Here is an 18,600-nt window from a genome sequence, read left to right on the forward strand (position 1 = left end):
ACTTTAGACGGATATCTAAACTATTTCACTTTAGAGTTATAAAGAAACAAACCAAGAATAAAATAAAAAGCTTATCTGCAACATGGTTGTATCAATTAGTTTGGATCAGTCATGTAATTAAATTTGTAATGGATCTAGAGTTATTCTAGAATCTAGACCAACAACAATAGATCTGTACGGTTAGAAAAATTTTTAGCAATTTTTTTGCTTAGCGCTATTTCATGCTTTTAGCTTTGTCACTACGCTATGATCCTATCACTTGTCTGGACACGTTGGGAAAATAGGGGTGGGGGAGATGAAGGGATATTTATGTGAATTTTACCATCATGGTTTCTAAAAAGCATTTATTTAAAAAAAAAAAGGATGGGGACGACCTGTATTCAAACTCATGACTCAAGCCTACATTCTAACCACTCTGAAAGAAAGTGTGTATGAAAACAGAATATTGTATAGTTATCTATTGTTTGTTTCAAAATTACTTTAAAGCGGCGACATATAAAGGGACTTATTCAGCCTATATCTCCACATTAGTTAAGTACAATTTCTTTCCCTTGTTCGCGATACCAAACAAAATTATTAATAATCATTTGTTGATTAACTCATTGGCTAATATTTCGTTTTAGAGATTCTTGTGTTGTCAGGTAAAAGAAATAATTGAGCGAAATTGAGCAAAATTTCAGCTTGATCCGAGATTGGATGTCGAAGAAATAACGTGTACACATTTTTTTACCAGACAGACAGACAGACACAAGCTTTGTAAAAAAAATAAAATTATCAAAACACGTGACACGAGTGGAAGACGAAACTATGTTCTCATAACAATGTCTAGCATTTCCACAACACTATAGACTGCAATAAAACTCAAACCTTCGTTTATTGTGGCAACAAAACAAATGAACAGTAAGCAAATTTAATAACAAGCTGTTGTAGATATCGTACATAATAACATGTTATGATCAACTAAACTCCCCGCTTCCTAGTAAACATGGCCAGGTGCACCCCCTGAAGCCACGGTCAGATAAACATGTCTTTCTTCTCTCTCTCTCTCTCTCTCTCTCTCTCTCTCTCTATTTCATAACTTCATTTCCTAAGCAGACTATTTCAGCCTGTGTAAAGTACATCGGCCTAGCTAATAGATATTGCTTTTACCTATCATGTCATATACGCCTAGCTCTACTCACCATGTCATTCGAAACCTATTCGTTTAATTAGCTCGCGTTGTCTCAGCCTTGAACTCAACGGTAATAACCGATATTATCCTAGATGGATACATGTAGTTCATATATTAAATTTTTAAGCTGCAGCGGTATCTTTCATTTCTCGTTTAAGATATGCGATACTTTAAAGTATTTACTCATCAGACAACCCGACGTTATTACCGGATCGCCCTTCAGTCTAGGCATGCATGTAGTGTTAACTATCTGCTATTTAAGTTATTTAGCTTCTTACTTGTTCTTTCTTTTACGAGCTAACAAATATATGTATATATATGTATTGTCACAACTAAGGCTATACATATCATAAACGAAAAACACAACAAAAAAACGTTTAAACAATAAATATTTCTGTTTCATTTTTAATATAAAATTAGTAATAACTTCAAGTTGAGGGACTGATTGGCAGTTCCTTTTGGTTGTTGCTGTCTAAAAAAGTCTAAGTGGTCATAGATAAAAGCAACACTTCTACGTGTATAACGCTTCCAATAGAATGCTCCTCAAATTGCTTCCAATAACGCTTTTGGGGCGACAACCTGAAGAAAAAATGAAGAGAATATGCCGCTTGCAGCACACAAGGCTACACCCTTGTAGAACCTGCGACGCCACTGTTTCCTAATTGTGTCGGCACAAGAAATATTTGTGAGAAATTTCAACTTGATCCGAGATTGGTAATGGGAGAAATAACGTGTACAAAAACTGTACCAGACAGACAGATAGACAGACAAAGTGGGTTGATATAAGATAAGTAAAAAAAAAAAGTCTCTCGTGTATTCGATACATAATACGGTATTAATAATTTTTTTAAAGCATTTTTATTAATATTTTTGTACTTTTTATCACTGGTGAATCAAATTTCTAAGATCCTTTGAATGGACCATACATTTATGTGTTAATTATTTCGTTGATAAAAGTTATCTTTCCATATAGCGTCTTTGGAATTATTTAGTTTGTCTAGTAATTTTAAAATCTCAACTCTTCTCATTTCCTCATGCACCTATTTTAAAACAGACAAAATATAAACATAAAAAGAAGAAACTGGAATTAACGCGTAATGCAAAGCACTTTAGTGTCGTACTCTTAAGCTACTTATATTTGGTCAATAAGTAATCAATTACAATGCAATTCTCTACAATCCATGATCTGAACACATCGTCATCAATATTATTTTTCTATTGAGTACACCGTTTACAAATCATAAAACCAGGGTCTCAATTGCCGCAGAATGCTCTCTGATATTCATCATTGGACTACGGACAGGGAAAATGAAGCTCATATAACATTTCCAAGATAAATAGGTTTTAAAAAATGTAATCAACGCCCTGAAGAAAATTGAATTGAAACTTAAGAGACACCCACTTGAACGTGATGTTAGATGTCAGCCAGACGAGGACGAAGAAGTTAACAGGCCAGTGCAAGACAAAGACATTGTACTCAAGATTATCACCCAGTGGGTGACCTGCACGTCTCCAAGTACCGGAAGGAAGTGCTCTAATAGATTACGTACATTCTGCTTCCTGGAAAGACCTTCCATTAAATAAAAGAACTCTTTTGGTTAATAAAAAACAACAAAAATATAGAAGATGCTTTTTAAAAAGATTATCTAATGGAAAGACCTCCACATTTACAGCCACATTTCCGACCCATGCAGACTTTTTTAAAAATAAATTGCTTTTGATAATGCAGCACGTAAAACCTGCTCTCAAACGGTTGATTGCATGATGGATTCCAAATAACAGGTACAACTTCACTCAGTATAATCGAGGTTAACAAAAAATTTTTTAAAACGTACTCCATTGTATCAGCTCCAGTTATGTACAGTCAAGTTTAAAGAGCGTTATCGCTAAAAATGGGTGATAATGTAGTAAAGATTCCAACCTTATACCAAAACAAGTAACGTGTACAAAAATTGTACCATACACACAGACAGAGTGAGTTAATATAAGCTCTGTAAGTTTACCGTATTACCGTTGCCTATTGCTGTAATCTACATATCATGCACCTATTTTAAAACAGACAAAATATAAACATTTAAAATAAGAAACTGGAAATAGAACGCAGTCACACTAATAATAACAGCATACTTCTATTTGGTAAATAAGTAAACAATTACAATGCGATCCTCTGTTCCCCTCGGCCTGAACAATGTGAACGCTCATCCTCAAGACAGCGAGTCAAAGTTTTTAGATTTGAAAGCTTGTATGTCATCATGACACATGCCCAGAGTTGCTGAGTGGCACAAGCCACCTGGCCACAGTTACGGAGTGCGTGTGTGTGGTGTGCCTGTTACGGAGTGTGTGTGTGTGTGTGTTTCTATGGTGACGGTGGGAAGAGGCTAGCGATTGGTTGTGAATGATGCAAGATAGGTGGCATTGTTGTCAATTGGTCTTAGGACAGACGACCCCAGCGTCCAGACCGTGAGACTGAAAGTCTGTGTTGTTATAGTGAGCCAGACTTTGTTAAAGAATATTATTACCAAAGCCTACAGTTATTTCATCTTATTTCAACCTGATTTTGTTTATATTATAAATAAAGTTCTATTTAGTTTGTTCATAAAAGGAAGTTATTTGAAGTTTTATTAGTTAAGATACAATACGCCTACAACGGTTTAGTTGTCTACCAGCAGCCGTGTACCACAGGCCAACGACCGGCAACAACAGCTACCTTTCTAGGGGGCTCGAGTTCGAATCCAGACTCTTGATAAGCTGTTTGCTGAGCCCCCAAGGACAGCAGGGGAAGATACGCCATCCCTCACGCCATCATATAGCACGAAAGATGGGCCGCAATATAATAAAATAAACAGAAATCAAAGTATATGCTATATATGTTTACGAAGATTATTTTAAACGAATGATGGTAAATGATAGTAGAATGTATCAAAGATAAGGTCATTTTAGTACCTGATAAGGGCTTATAACCATCCTTCTTAATAACAGCTTACACTGCCTCACAGATATTCGGATAAAGCTTTTTGACAAGAGTCACTGAAGTTTAGTATGGAAGTAGTCCAAGAGAGAAACATGGTTCCGATGGGAGTAGCCTTTGTTGACTTGTAATAGTGATACTCTCCCTATGTGTGAGCCCTAGATATATGTTTTTATATCAACAAGGACCTCATACATATATTTGAATATAAAAAAAAAACGAGAATGAAAAAAATAAAGCTCGAAAACATAATATATATATATATATATAGGCCTATATATGCATTACATGTGTATATGTATTATGGACAACATAGAGACATCCATGAAATACAGAACGAACAAGAAGTTACTCGGCACAACTGATAATACAATTCTTAAGAATTTTTTTGTGTATGTCACACCCAGAATGTAAGATGTTGGTATTTTGTTTTTAATGCTTTGAGTCAACGAAAACAAAAAATGCTAATTTTAGCTAAGATGCTTTCATTAAAGTGACCACTATTCATGTCCACCATCTCTAGATCTGCTATGATCTTGTTCTGTTAGTGAAGTGAGCTCCCCTCTCGCTAGATAGATTCAATATTCCTAGCAAGACGTGGGAGAAGAAAAAAATGGCGACGTAGCTTGATGATGCACTCTTAGTTCCCAGCGACATTCTTCCAGACACCATTGTGGTGGGGAGAGCGAGGCGGGAAGGAGGGGGAGGGAGCAGAAAAAGGGGGTGGGGCGGACAGGAGAGCGGCTTTCGTCCCATTCGCGTGTCCTTGAGGAAGAAGGCGAAGAGAAAAAATAATCTTTTTTTTTCTCTGGTGTCGCGCAACACAGATTCCCGCTTTCATCCGGCAACTCGTCTGCTTGGCAGCACCGTCTCAAGGTCACGTGAATTCTAGACTGGGTAGGGACAAAAAAAAATCTCTTAAAAATGTAAAAGGGGTGGGGGGGTGGGGGGTGAATTAGATTGCCGGATAAAAACAAAGAGTTATTTCATGAGTTATTTTCTTTTATATCTTTCATTCTTTTAAGTTGTAGACCACTTGGGCAGAAAACGACATTTTAAAAAGAAATGTTAACAAATCAAACAAGAGCATCTAACTAAACTGCTATTTCACTTGAGTTCGAATTTGCATCCTCTGTTTGGGACCCCTCAACTCAAGAAAACATTAAGAAACTAGAACTTAGCAGAGTTTAAGTTATTGATTAACATGGATGACTAAATTGACACTAAATGTGTAGGGCGTAATTCTCTTTTTTTTTTTTTTTTTTTTTTTTTTTTTTTTTTTTTTTTAAAGTAACATAGATCTAACAGATAAGAAGATAAGCTAAACCTGGTGATGGCAGTTAGATGAGAAATTCAGCTACAGACCCAGTGATAACTGAGTAAGACACTCGGGTGAGGAGACAAACTTAAAAGCAGATTCTAAAGATATTATCTATCTATCTATCTATCTATCTATCTATCTATCTATCTATCTATCTATCTATCTATCTATCTATCTATCTATCTATCTATCTATCTATCTATCTATCTGTCTGTCTGTCCGTCCGTCCGTCCGTCCGCCCGCCTGCACGCCCGCCCGCCCATCCATCCATCCATCCAAATACATCTATCTATCTATCTATCTATCTATCTATCTATCTATCTATCTATCTATCTATCTATCTATCTATCTATCTATCTAATGTCAGTGATAGAGGCTAATTGGCAATGAGGATAGCCGAGAGACAGACACACACACACACAATAAAGACAATTCTAGCGATATCGTACTTCACGCTCCGTAACTCGTGGTCGATTAAATTCTTTTGGTGGGCAGCATAAATGATCAGAGTTCATGTCCTTGTGTAAGTCTATTAAAAAATGAAACAGTCTTGTCCCACTGAAACTAATAGTTGTAATTAGTCGTCTGAAAACAAGCTTTTCATTCCTTGTTTATAATCCTTTGAAGTTCTCTAAGATGGAGGCCATCCAATGGTACGGTAACGCTCCTTTGAATTGTAAACTTCTCCCACTAGGAAAGAAAAAAAAATAGAGTGTTAAAAAAAAAAAAGAGGACTGGAGGAAGGGGAGAGAATAACAACCGGAACATTTAGCTCTTTACAGGGAGGTAATTTATGCTGCCATAGCTAATATTGCTGTCAACTATTGCTGAAGAAGACATGGTCCTTCAAATGTAGCTCCAAAAAGCTAGTAGAACAAAACGTAGGACTTAAAACAAACTTGAACTTTTTAAAAAACTAAAGTTACGTGAATCTTTTATTAATAAATGTACACAGCCTTTAGAGGACACAAATGGAGTAACGATTTAAAGATGTTACAACAAAATGCATTTGCATGTCAGAATGTATTGTAGAGGCCCATACATTACCTGTACATTTGCATGTCAGAATGTATTGTAGAGGCCCATACATTACCTGTACATTTGAATTTTTCCACGAAAATCAAATTGAACTAAATGTAGTCGTATTCTGCACTGTTTCCACGTTACTTTTATTTTTTTTTTTTTTATTTTTTTTTACAATCCTTCTATTCAACTGATAAATTCATGGAACCTGGGTGGAACGATTTTCCTCGAAATTGGACAGCTGCTGTATATCGTTGAGAAAAGAATAACTAGCTCGTTGGCCACACTGGGAAAACTCTAGTAGCGCCAATAACACTTTCATTTTTTTTTCTCTTTATTTTTCAGGAAGACTAGGAGGAGACAGCCTACTCTACAACCGAGAAAACTGCTTTGCTGTACACTAATATAAATAAATATATAACTATGTTCGTTTATTTTATCTTACCTTTGTAGGGCAGTCGATTTTCTTGTCTAGTTTTACTCTTTCGTATCTATTAACCACAGTTATATAATCTTTCTTTATTGGTTTTCTTTTAAACTAATGTTATTTCATCCTGGAATAAAATATTATATCACACTGACCTAGTGACACAGTAAGTTTGTCAGCCATTTTAAAAATAATATATATGATATAATATCATATGACGTGAAAAAAAAAACAACTATAAAGACTATTGATATGAAAGAATCACTAAAGTCTAAATGAAAGTGTAGGGGCCACAACAGGGGCTAATTTATAACAGTGCAATACTGTGCAGTACACTGGGCTGGCCTTAGGCCAAAACAATCTATGCGCCTCAGTGGGACCCGCACTTTCATAGGCCCCGCGCAATTGCCAGGTCTAAATTATTAAATTAAACATTATAACTTATATATAATAACAGGGTTTCCGTGGCCTCATGATTTTCCTGGAAATCTCCTGGAATCTCAAAGTATATGAAAAATTCCTGGAGATCTCATGAAATTATTAAAAACTCCTGAAAACTCATAAAAATATTCTGAATAATAGACAAAAACTGTCATTTTGAGGGGCCAATCCTATGAGCTATTTAAAAAAAGGCATTGTCAGCTTTCATTAAATAAAAATTTATTGCAAAGACAAATTTATTTTCTATTACAAAATCTTATATTTGACATTATGCTTATCCCTATCCAGACTGGACCGCGCGCAATCCGTTTCGCAAAGGGCCCCGCAAATGCTAGTGCCGGCCCTGGCAGGTACCCGAGGGCTTTACCCTTTAGATAGGGCTCCACAAAGATATGTTTACCACAAAAAAAAGACCTTGCGATCTATGGGGGAGATGATGTAATGGTCATCTTTTTTCTGTGGCCAACGGCTAACGAGGATGTCATGTGGCCAGCACAACGACCAACCGCCTTTAATTTCCATAATATATGTCAGGTACCAATTAGACCTGGGTGGATTCAGAGGTGCCCAAAGATCCGTAAATTAAAAATCCCAGTCTTCACCAGAATTCCGACCGCGCCTTCGTTTTAACCCAAAAAATGCACATTAAATATAAGAAAATAAGGGAGACATTAAATAAATGTACACGCTCTTTCTTTCTTTCTTTACAAGTATGATAAAGTTTTAGATTTATTAATATTATTGAGATAATTTATATTGAAACCTGAAAAGGGTAGGGACCTTAAGAAAAATAAAATCGGGCACTAGGTCAGATTGAGCCTTAAACCCCATCTCAGATCTATAGTCGAGACATGGTAGGAGTGTTTGTGAGATGGAACAAGGACGGAAGAAAAAAATCTTTACTGCAAAAATAAAATTAATATTTGTTTGTATGTGTGTTCTGTTGGTTCAAATAAATGTCAGGTGTCAATCATAATTGGGGATTTTATCATTAGTATCACATGCCGTGGACATGGAGAGATATCTTGTCAGTTAACTAAAGCACATAAACAATTTTTCCTTAAATACATCAACGCCATTGGTTCAAGAGTCAATGACTGGTTCATCTTGTTGGTCAAGTAGAGCATCATTAATGTTAGTGGCTGAAAAGAACAAAACCAATACGGATTGTTACAGAGCTATAAATACTCTTGGAAAGGCTCTGAATAAAAAAAAAGCGGGAGGGGGCCAGGAAAACGAAGTAATCGTGTACTATTAATTTCATGTAGTTTTAAGCTTTTGAAACTGAAATTGAAAGTGAGCCTGGGCTCAAAACTCAGCTCATTTGTTCCACTTATACTTTGAAATCTACGAATTTCTAAATTTTCTAAAAGAAGTATTTCTTGAAATAGATGCAAGAGGATACAAATTTTAGAACCTTGGGAGTTACATAGAAGCTGTTGCCATATTTGACTATTATGTTTTAAAAGTAATGTCTTCTGCAGAAAAAAAAGGGAGGGGCGTTAGAATGAAAACGATTAATCAGGTAGGGATCCTCTCTCCGTGTTATAATTATTACTAATGATTGCATTTGACGTTAGTTTGACTATAATCGACCACCTCCCATCTCGTATCTATAGTCGAGACTGTGTATGTATGTTTCATAAGTTGTTTTTACAATATGTTCATGGAAGGTGGAGTGTGGAACTGGAATCTGGAACTTGGACACGGATCTCGAGACGGCTCTGAAGATTTTCCTAGAAATTTAACAGTTGCTGTACAATAAAGTGTACATCGTTGAAAAAAGAATAACTAGCTCGTTGGGCACATGAGGAAAACTCTAGTTTAACCGTTATAAATTTTTAAAGTAAAAAATAAATAAATGTAAATTTGTTTAGAGAACTACATTTAGATCTAGATCCAACATGGGATTTGAAAGGAATATCGATTTCGGGAAATTCCGAACGTAAGGCATTCTTGATTCCAGAGTTTCTTATGTTCAATAAAATATTGCGCATAGTCTTTTGAATCTAGATCATAGACATAAATAAATATAGACTGGCCAATTAAAGAGTTTTATGAAACGAAAATTTGTGACTTGCAATTTTGTGTACTTTATTATAAAGCATTTATGAGTAGTATAAAAGTGCTTTTTTAACTTTGATACGCACCAATATATATTGTAAATAAGGAGGCAGTGTAGCTTTGTTTAATCTCTAACAATGAAGATCATGCAACTTTTCATAATTCGGAAATCCGAATACAATAGATGTACATGTTTTCAAGTTACATGAAGTTATTTCCTTTTTCCAGTCTATATTTATTTATGTCTATGATCTAGATCTAAAGGCAAATCATTGGCATATTGATGAGTGTAGTAGATCTATTCAATCGGAGAAAAGGAAAAGGGGGAGGGGGGCAGGTTAAAAAATGGTTATTAAAAAATTAGTTATTAAGAGAAAATTAATCGCTCTATAAGCTAAATAAAGAACATGTTACCTTTTTAATAAGTGTTTAGTATGTTTTTCTTGTAAAGCAATATAAATTGAAACTTTCTAACGTTTTCAAACAATATATAAATACCAGATCATAATTTTTTTAAATAGATCCTTTGAGAAACATGAAGGACCCTTTTTAAAAAAAAAATTTACAAAGATCTTGCTTTTTAAACGAGCTGATGCTATTTTATATTAATTGTATTGATTTAAATGAAAGAAAACGTGCTTTATCAGTGCATGCTTGCTTTCAGAGTGAGGCTGACAGATGAACAACTTGTGGTTTTAAAACACACGTTTAGATCAACGAGTTCGTCACGAAGAGCAAACACAAAAACACGATGGCGTGTGACCGAGTTCCGTATATATATATAAATATATATATATATATCAGCGTAACTAAATGCGGCTAATAAGTTTAATAAAATTACTTCATAATGTCTTCCTTCTTGGTCTCTAGTTTCACGAGGCTATCCGATGACACGAGACATTTCATTTCAACTTGATTCCTCGTTTGTCTATGTATCTATGTGGCGCAAAGCACGTGCGAATCACGTGGCTGCGGTCAACTGGGGGAAAAGGGAGAAAAAGAAATACCCCCCACCAAAAAAAATGATTTTAGACAATGAAATAAAATCCAGCATGTGAGGAGCTATTCACAGAGACGTGACATCAATCATTTGGTGTCTAAAAAACTCGGTTACTGGACGTGACTTCATTTTCATCGTTAGCTCTGGGTACATCTAAAAATACACAACATAGAACTTAATATAAAACTAGTTTTACCTAATGTTACTAGATAGTACAGAAATATTTTTTTTCTTAACAAGACCTACAGTCATGGTGCTTTTTCGTTCCAAAAATTAGATATAAAATTTTCTCCAGTGGTCGGTCATGTGCGTGGGAGTAATATGTCTGCGACTCAAACTTTTTTTCTTCTCCCGCCAAAATGTTCGCAAACTATTCACTAAAGGCTTTAGATGGTGCAAACCACGAACTAAGTTGATGCTGTTGTAACTTGAGATGAACTCCGATTGGTGACAAGGTAGTGCCCTGGTAAGGAACTCTGCTGTGCGCCGTAGTGCCTCATAGCTTCCATACAAAACAAGTTGATCAAGACATGCACCACCGTTTCTTCTGATTCCCCGCAGTGTCGCCAACGAGCATCAAAATTGGGTCGGAACGGGGCAAAATATGCACCAATGGGGCAGTGTCCCGTGCGCCACTGCGCTATTATCGACTAGGGTGGCGCATGTGCTGCCAGACACCCCTGGCAGTTTTGGAATCATCCCAGGATTTCAACCATCTATCATGTACCCACTCTCGTATAACTGTGGTAGCCTGTGGTACGTACTTGGTGCTTCGAAAGTGGGCACGGCCAGCGCTCCTTCTCGTGCTAGAGCATCAGCCACGACATTGCCCCTCACGCCGCAGTGCGAGGACACCAACTGCATAAAGTTGACAGCTCCAATAAGTAGGCGGATGTTATTGGCGGCGCCTAATGCCTCGTCCACCAATTGGCTTGGAGGCAGGACTGGGAATCGGTAACCATTACAACGGTAGTCGCAACAGTTATGTTTTCACGCAGTTTTTTGGAGCGTGTGTTTGAGTGAAATTGTTATCGCCGTTAATTCAGCGTCAAAGCTACATGCAGCAAGGCCGCACGCGCCTGACAGCTTGTCTGGTTCGTGGTCTGGGTAACAGATTTAGGACCCATACCCATCTCTTACGGGGTCCTTCAGAACCGAGCCGTCTGTGTAACAGTATATAGCATTAGGAGGGTAGGTCTTTAGTTTGTCTAATGCCATTTTTCTGAGTAGGTCCGTGTGTATGCGTTGTTTTGTGGCTCCCCCCTTGTAATGTAAGATATGTTGTAACAGAAATAGCGATATAAAAATAGTTTTCGTTTCTTCTGAAGAGATTTTCATCTACCCTCATGAGGACGATATAACATTGAGAACAGTAACAAAAAAAAAGTAATTTAAAGTACAAAAGTGTTACTCTGATTATGTTTGAAAAACCTTTGATTTAAATTTTCATTTATGTAATATTATAATTTTATTTTACTATGTATTTTTTTTAATAAACTCTAATTTAGTTGTTAAACTATAGTATTGTTTATGAAACTATACATTTGTAAAATTATAAATCAATATATTGATGAAATTATACATATGGAGCATATCTACATACTACTATGCTAATGCCTCTAAAGGTATACATTTCTTAGATTCTAAATTGGTTTGTTGAAATTTTTAAAACTCTTTCAACGGACATCTCTGCCTTTAATGTTAATGTCAACATAACATTGACCAGACCAAGTGGTCATCTCTGTCCTTAATGTTAATGTCAACATAACATTGACCAGACCAAGTGGTCATCTCTGGCTTTAGAGTGTCATCTATTTTGATTTCTTGCACTCTATTTCACTGACCGACATTGAAGAGAACGACAACAAAACAACAGTGGATTAAATGTTCTCAGAATTGTTTTCAAGATATATCTAGAACACTAATTAAAGATAGTAATATTTCTTTTTCTAGCAAGGGAGATAAATGACAGAAAAAGGAAAAGAAATGAATATGTTGTTGCAGTTTTCAAAAACAAAGTAATGCTTATTTCAAGGCAAATATGTAATAGCACCACAAAGCATCGGATTACCTCCAAGTGCAGGTTTTTTTTTTTTTTTGTTTTTTTTTAATTTTAACAAACACCAGAACTTAGTTCATTGTTCTCAGAACATAAAAGAAAATTGTATGTACATGGAATAGAGGCAATATCACTAGCGGAATTTCATACGTGTATGTTATTGCATGATGCATCCCTTACCAAAGACGGGCACAGACGACGAAAAGACGCAGACCTCCCAAGGACCACGGCCTTGTCTGCGTTAGTTTTGCATCTGGGCTTGCGTGGTCTAGTGAAATGACGCACTCATTGTTAATCTTCGGAATCGAATACAATGCCCATAAGTGTACTGAGAAAGTGTAATAAATATGTCTGTAAGTGACTGCAAGTCTAAGCGAATCGATGCTCTCAAAGAATCGTCACCTAATTTATGAAGGAAAATTAAAGAAATTTAAAGCGTCCAAATTCTCGTCTGCCAATGACATAGCCACATCTGACTGTGTAGTGTCTGTCCGAGTAGAACCCCTATATCATACCCAATGCAGCACAACCAACAATACTTGAACTGAACTTCCTACAAGGAGAGAGTAAAAAGATGGACAAACAAAACCTGAAATGGAAGAAGTTGATCGGCGGTGAGGATAATATTGGTTGTATTTACAATGTTGTCTATGGAATATATATCCTTTATCCCATCCCATCCCATGGCAATTTATACCCGCCCCATCCCATCCCACGGGATTCCCTTTAGAATATTAAAATGTAAAACAGTTCTATTAAAATCATTAAATTTATGAAAGCTTAGGTCTAGTGTCTACTAAGTAGAAATACATATACAAAGAGACAAAACGACAAAATTTATCAACTTTATTAACTTTAACACTCAAAAGTAGAATCTAATTATAACAATTCAGTATCATTCTGACACTCTCATTCTATTTCTATGTCTATTTCTAAACTCAATCATTGTCCTGAAAATCAGGCTAAAACGATTATTCACGACTCAATCAGACACACCGTATTTGTTTAGTTGGATATAGAATATATAGATCCCGATACCAGATAGATGAATTTAGATTTTGGATCTAGATAGATACATAAAAACATAACCAAATAAAGTCAGCCTGATTATAGTACAACACTAAATAAAATATGTCAATCTACTTTGTCAGAAAATATTAAAAATAGATCCAAACCTCAACCAGTTCTTGGACACCAGTCGATGAGCTTTTCGTTTTTACATCAAATTATTGCCTGGGCATTATGTTCACATCAGTCTGTAAAAAGGGGGGAAAAAAAGCTCCATAAAAGGACAGGAATATTTTGAAAGAAAAGTGTGTCCTATGACGTAGCTAGCTCCAAACCACACTTCCTTCCAATCCTTTGACATTTCCACTCAGCGTTACTAAATATAGAGCTGACGTATTTGAAAAGGAGCCATTCACATCCATTCTGATGGGGGAGGGGGAAAGGGGCGTATGTCTGCAGGGTGTGGGGTGGGTATTAAGTGGGTAAGGTTAAAAAAAACAAAAACTTTTCCTGCATCCGGACCCGTTTTGATATATATATTTTAGGTTGCTGTATCAGTATATTGATTGACTGAGCTATCACTGCAGACTACTGCAGAGATACTTTGGCTAGTTCTTCAGAGAGAACCAATTATCTTTAGCTGGATGTGGATCTAACACATCTCAAATACCTTTAAATTTTTACAACAGTGGATCAACATCAAGCCGTCACAATCACATTTTGATTCAAACATTGAAACATCGAAACAACTGTTTCTTAAACAGCCTCTTTAGCAAATAGATTTTTTTTTCTTGCACATCTCAAGGTACAGAGAAAATAAACATACCACCATCAGATGTATAACGTACTTACTATTTGCTTTATATTGACAATCAGTTGGATAAGCCAATGTTATTTCTTCATGACTGACCGGATGTTGATACTATATATTCCCTAAAACACTTTCTAATTGAGAGCTAACTTACCAGAACCCTAACCCTAATTTTAAATTAAGAATTTCTAACAAAAACTATTTATTCGCCATCATAAGCACTAGATGTTATGTGATGATTTTGAAAAAAAAAAAAAAATTCATTTTAATTTTTGATTTGGTTTTAGCGTGTGTGGTCTGTTAGTCTGTCCGTCTGTCCATAGTTCACTTTTATATCACAATAACTTAAAAAGATATTGCAAATTCCGTTTCCTATTTTGTAGCTTGCAAATTTGTGGTGCAACGGCTACTTTTTATCTTCTGAAAGAGATCCGTTTTGTTGTAGGAATTAAATATGTAAGCCTTTTTATATATAAAAATAAAACATTTCTAAAAATATTTACTATTAAAAGTAAAAAAAAAAAAATAATAGGGGAATATATATCAGAAAATAGATCGAATTATTTTGTATTTTCAATATAAAAGGGGACGCGATGGCTGAGTGGTTAAGTAATTAGCATTGTACCTGGGGTCCTGGGTTCGAAACTCGGTGAAGGCGGTTGGTCGTTGGTCTGAATGGAGAACTTTACTTGCTTAATATCATACATAATATCCACACATACAGCTTCGTATTTCACAAAATATACTTATACAGAATCATAGGGAAAACACTCCTCAAACGGCTATGCTTGATACATTTTGTATTCACAAACCTTTTTGTCCGTATGTATACCAGTGAAGCAGAAGGAAGGGTGAAAATGCAACGGCGCCTGGTGATTATATATGTCCAACCTGCGATCGCAGCTGTGTATCAAGGATTGGCCTCTTTAGTCACTCAAGAAGTTGCAAAGGGAAAAGATCGTCTCTCGAGACATAAAATGCCACAGATACCAGTGAACTAGAGAATCATTTAATCACATCCTGTTAGGCCAGGCTCACACTGAAAATATCTTCATAACAATCAGTTCATTGAATACATATGAATATTAACAAAGTAATTACAACAATGCCGGACAAGCAAACAATACAATCAAGTCATTAATACTTTCACCACGCACACTCCATCTTGTATAGAGGAAGGTAAGACTGTGGTTGTTGATATTTTGTATTTCACAGCTTCTGATATTTGTGCTGAAAATATTGAAACCATCATTTTTACCCGCATTGCTTACCTAACAGATGACCGATGGGTGAATACCCCGGAGGCCTGTCTCTGAGTTTGAGTGAAAACAAACTCTCTTTATATATATATAATTTTTTGTTTTGCATTAAGTAGGTTTAATATCATTAATTTAATAAGATGTTATCGCTCCACAGTCATATTACCTACGCCTGTGACACCTACAACAGCGCCAACCTCTAAACTTTCAGATTTTATACTGCAAGCCATGTTGACAACATTTTTAGCGTGTCCAGCTCAAGTGTTCGTACTCATCCTAATGCTAAAGCTTTAATGTAAAGAAGCTTAGACCAACTGACAAAACTGAGAATTGAATATCAACATGTTTACATTCTTTGTGGCTTTCTGACAATAACAATTTTATTTTTATTAGAGCTAGTAATAGATCATTGTTTGGAAGTACTTTTAACAGCGGATACAACGAATTGCCATGGAAACAATGTTAATTCACGCGTGTGTGTGTGTGTTTGTGTGTGTGTGTTGCTTTTCTAGATTATTTGTATATGGAAAAGAGACAGGGGTCAGACTAACGGGCACACGCCGCAGCTAACACAGTGCAAACACACATGGTGTTTATAATTGAATCTCTTCATGCTTCTTACTGCAAGATTACGTCTATTTTAACACCCCCCCCTCCCGGACACAAACCTTTTTGACCGCCACCTCCGGTACCTGCTCCCCTTGATATCCCGCATTAGCCATGAGCTCACTATAATTGTCATCCAAGTCTAGTGTTATACGATAAGCGTATTTCTTGACACAATTTAATAACCAAATGATAAGTCTGTATTCTTTATGCATAATCTTTGATAAATTGGGTAGTTATTGGCTATTAGCTATTTAAAGCAGAATAGGCTAGTATTGATTGATACTGTAGAGCACCATTAAAGACAATTATACTTTCTCCCTCTCTCTCTCTTCTTTCCTTCTCTCTCTTGCTCTCTCCCTCTCTCTCCCTCTCTCTCTCTCTCTCTCTCTCTTCTTTCCTTCTCTCTCTCCCTCTCTCTTCTTGAGCTAGCTTTCCACGAAAAATAACGAGGCCTAGTCTAGAGATAATTTCGAATAGATATAGATTATAACTTATATAACATAACTTCCTACTAGATATAGATTGGAACTACTTAAAAGATACAATTTAGAACTTTTATTGATATAGATTACAACTACTGAATTATTAATAGATATAGGTTCAACTACTTAATAGATATTATTTATAAATATATATATATATATATATATATATATATATATATATATATATATATATATATATATATATATATATATATATATAGAGAGAGAGAGAGAGAGAGAGAGAGAGAGAGAGAGTGAGAGAGAGAGAGATTACAACTACTTAATAGATATATAATACAATTATTCAATAGATATAGATTATAACTAGATAAATAGAGATTAACTGCATATACATTATAATAATCATAGGCCCCGCGCTAAGTATATCTGTAATTGCATAATGGTGCAAAATATATGAAAAAGTCGTGGAAATTATTTTTAAAATCTCCTGAAAATTAGACAAAATTGTTATATAGAAAACACAAATCTTACGCGAATAAAAAAAGCATTGTCAGCTTTCATATTTAATAAAAATATAATAATAGTGCGAATTTAAACCGAAACGAAAGTTCCAATAGAACTAGAATACGTTTTTAAAACGATCAAAACCCGAAAATGAGAACATAAAAACTTCTAGTGAGACAGCTGAAACAGATTCTATGAAGAATGCAAAGACTGCAGTGGTGAATGTCGTAAGAGAAGAAGAAAATGATGTAACACTAACAACTGATCAACATGTCGCAAGAAATGAAATCAATAATGTAATAACTGATCAACATGTAGTTATAGATAATGAGCCAAATGTGGTCGATTCATTGAGAAATCTGGATTATCCTGCCATGTGTCTAGAAAAAAAAATGGAAAGATCTTGTATTGACTATTTATTACAAAAAGGTCCACCTGAGATTACTTTGGAGAATTTTCCGAAAAATAAGGATGGTAGACATTTCTCTTAAGTGCATTGCAAACCAAACCTGAGTAATGGTGAAAGTGTTTTGCGTCCTTGGCTGATATATTCTGTGTCAGCAGACAAGATCTATTGTTTCTACTGTCTTCTACTGGAAAAACAAAAAAGTTCCTTTTTAAATGAAAAGCTGTACCACAAGGCTAGCAGAGCAAGAAAAGTCGCAAAGGCATTTGCTGTGAAGCTGGAGCAAGAGTAAGTAAAAAAAAAAAAAAAACAGGCATTGACAAAGTTCACCAGGAGATACTTTAGTCTGAAACTAAACGTTGGACTAGTTGCTATTGTACAATTTCTAGCGAAGCGCAATTTAGCTTTCAGTGGGATCATTTAAAGACTTAAAGAGCCAAGAAATGGGAACTTCCTGGTCTAGTAGACTCGCAAAGTTTGATCCAGTAATGGGGGAACATCTTCGACGTGTTACCTATGCAGAAATTCATGATCATTACCTGGGAAAGAAGATTCAAAACGAACTCATTACTGTAGTAGCTGATGCTGTGGTGAATGCTAACCTTCGAGACATCAAGAATGCAGTGATATTGGATTGTACTCCAGACATAAGTCACAACGAGCAGATGTTATCGGTATCTCTCAGATTAGAGTTAATGTGAAAGAGCTTGTGGTTGTGTATGAACGTTTTAAGTTTCTTCCTGTTTGTTTCTTCTTGTGACAGCGAAAAGAAGTTGGCTGGAAACATGGATGTTGTTGCAATCTTTCCAGCCAAAAGTCAAAGGAAAAGGCAGTATGATAAATCTGTGAAAAACTTCACACATCGAAAAGATGAAGATGGCTACAGGATAAAATGCTTCAACAGAATTGTGAACACTGCAATTTGCTCCCTGCAGCTGAGATTTGAACTGTAACTGTGGCATCTTGTGAAAGAAGTTTATCGCGTCTTAAACTAATCAAGAATTACTTAAGGTCACCAATTCACGATGACAGATTGAACAATGTGGCAATTCTTGCTATTGAGCGTGATCTATGTAGGAAACA

General features: G+C 35.7%; 1 long non-coding RNA gene across 1 annotated transcript; it reads right to left on the minus strand.

The window, feature by feature from the left end:
- Positions 1-4,880: 4,880 nt before the first annotated feature.
- Positions 4,881-7,038, minus strand: LOC129922513 (uncharacterized). The gene is made up of 3 exons (XR_008774519.1): positions 6,929-7,038; positions 5,910-6,150; positions 4,881-5,032 (listed from the first exon to the last, which is right to left on the minus strand). It is a non-coding gene; the product is annotated as an uncharacterized LOC129922513 (long non-coding RNA).
- Positions 7,039-18,600: the final 11,562 nt, after the last annotated feature.

Source organism: Biomphalaria glabrata, chromosome 13, assembly GCF_947242115.1.
Source record: "Biomphalaria glabrata chromosome 13, xgBioGlab47.1, whole genome shotgun sequence".
Classification (NCBI taxonomy): domain Eukaryota; kingdom Metazoa; phylum Mollusca; class Gastropoda; family Planorbidae; genus Biomphalaria; species Biomphalaria glabrata.